Raw genomic sequence first — 2,618 nt, forward strand, 5'->3', positions numbered from 1 at the left:
CTATGGGTCGGAACCGACTCGATGGTACCTAACAACAACAACAACAATGGGAAGAGATGATGGAAAAGCCCTATATCATAAGCTAAAACCAGGCCAGGGCAGACCGTGGAACAGACCATCAGTTGCTCATATGCAAGCTCAGACTGAAGCTGAAGAAATTAAAATAATACCATAACAGCCAAAATTTGACCTTAAACATATCCCACCTGAGTTTAGAGATCATCTCAAAAACAGATTTGATGCATTAGACACTAATGACTTAAGACCAGAAGAATTGTGGGATGACATCAAGAGCATCTTATAGGAAGAAAGCAGAAGGTCACTAAGACAAGAAAGAAGAAAAAGACCAACATGAATGTCAGAAGAGACTCTGTTACTTGCTTTCCAGTGTAGAGATGCTAAAGCAAATGGAAGAAATGAAGAGGTAAAGAATTGAACACAAAATTTCAAAGTGCAGCTTGAGAAGACAAAGCAAAGTATTATAAAGAAATGTTCAAAGACCGGAAGTTAGAAAAACAAAAGGGAAAATTATGCTCATCATTTCTCAAGCTGAAAGAATTGAAGAAAAAATTCAAGCCTCGACTGGTAATACTGAAACACTCTATGATAAAACATTGAATGATGCATGAAGCATCAAAAGAAGATGGAAGAAATACAAAAAAAAAAGGTTGAGGTTCCACCATTTCAAGAAGTAGCATATGTTCAAGAACCAATAACACTGAAGGAAGAAGTTCAAGGTACATTGAAGGCATTAGCAAAGAACAAGGCTTCAGGAATTGATGGAACACAGATTGAAATCTTGCAACAAACTGATGCAGCACTGGAGGCACTCATTTATGGCAAGAAGTTTGGAAGACAGTCCCTGGCCAACTGATTGGAAGAAATCCAAATTTGTGCCCATGCCAAAGAGAGGTGGTCCAGTGGAATGCTGAAATCATTGGACAACATCGTTAATATCACATGCAATTAAAATTTTGCTAAAGATAATCCGAAAACAACTGCAAAAGTACATTAACAGAGAACTGCCAGAAATTTAAGCCAAATTCACATGAGGAAATTAAACCAGGGTTATCACTGCCAAAATCTGTTGGATTTTGGCTGAAAGCAGAAAATACCGGAAAGATGTTTTTTGCTGTGCTTAATTGACTATGCAAAGGCTTTCACTTGTGTGGATCACAACAAGCTATGGACAACATTGTGGAGAATGGGTACCCTGAAACACTTAATTGTGCTCATGAGGAACTTGTACATAGGTTAAGGGGAAGTCATTCGAACAGAACAAGAGGACATTGAATGCTTTAAAATTAGGAAAGGTTTGTGCCAAGGTTGTATACTTTCATCATACTTATCAATCTGTATACTAAACAAATAATCTGAGAAACTTTTCACTCCTCCTCAACAGTAATTAATATTTTATCTTCTAACACTACGGTGTTGTTGTTTTAGAACCTTACCTAACTGTATTCTTTTCTTTTGTTCTCGTGTCTTTTGCTCAAATTTATGTTTACAATATTGACCTATTAAATGGTATGCATCTGGGATACACTTTTCATTGCTGTATCCATGGGATCCTGGTGTGGTGTTATAGGATAAGCACTGGCCTGCTAACTACAAAGTTGGCAGTTCAAACTGACCAACCATTCCTCTGAATCTCTACATAGGGTCACTATGAGTCAGAACTGACTCAACGGCACTTAAAAACAATAGTAATCTATTGGATAAATAGTATCTCATTTTAATGTATCCACTCTGTATCAATGTTGTTGTTTAAGTGTTAAGTTGTTTAAGCGACCCTGTACAGGGTTTTTAAGGACCTACTGGTGAGTTTGAACTGCCAACCTTGCAGTTCAAACAGACCTTGCAGGCCAGTGTATTATCCTGCAGTGCCACACCAGGACTCCCTACTATTAATTGTTCTTGACGTTGTTAAGAGCCATCAAGCTGGTTCTCTATTGAGACCCATAGAGACTCATAGCGACCCCGGATAGGGTTTCTAAGGAGACGCTGGTGAGTTTGAACTGCAGACCTTGCAGTTCAAACGGACCTTGAGATTGAGTGCTTATCCTATGGTGCCACACCAGGACTCCTCTACTATCAATAAATATCTGTTATATATTATTTTGTTTCAGGCTTATTTTGTTCAACACAGACGTATATGTATGTTGTTGGTGGTGTTAGATACCATTGACAATGTAGCAATAATTGTTAAATTTTAACTCAGGGCTGCTGCCACTGTGCCAAATCATCTCATGGAGGGTCTCCCTCTTTTTCACTGACCCTCCACTTTACCAAGCATGATGTCCTTTTCAAGGAACTGATCCTTCCTGATAATATGTCCAAAGTATAAGAGACTAAGTCTTATCATTCTGGCTTCTAAGGAGCACTCTGGCTGTACTTCTTCCAACACAGATACGTTTGTTCTTCTGGAAGTCAATGGTAGTTTTAATATTCTCCTCCAACACCATAATTCAAATGCATCAATTCATTTATGGTCTTCTTTATTCATTGTCCAACTTTCACATGCATATGAGGTTAATGAAAATACCATGGTTTAATACTCTAGTTTCTCTTCAGACCTTATTAATCTTTTGCTTTTTACTAAATATTTCTGTGGAGAA

The sequence above is a fragment of the Chrysochloris asiatica genome, unplaced genomic scaffold (assembly GCF_000296735.1).
Source record: "Chrysochloris asiatica unplaced genomic scaffold, ChrAsi1.0 scaffold00067, whole genome shotgun sequence".
Lineage (NCBI taxonomy): Eukaryota > Metazoa > Chordata > Mammalia > Afrosoricida > Chrysochloridae > Chrysochloris > Chrysochloris asiatica.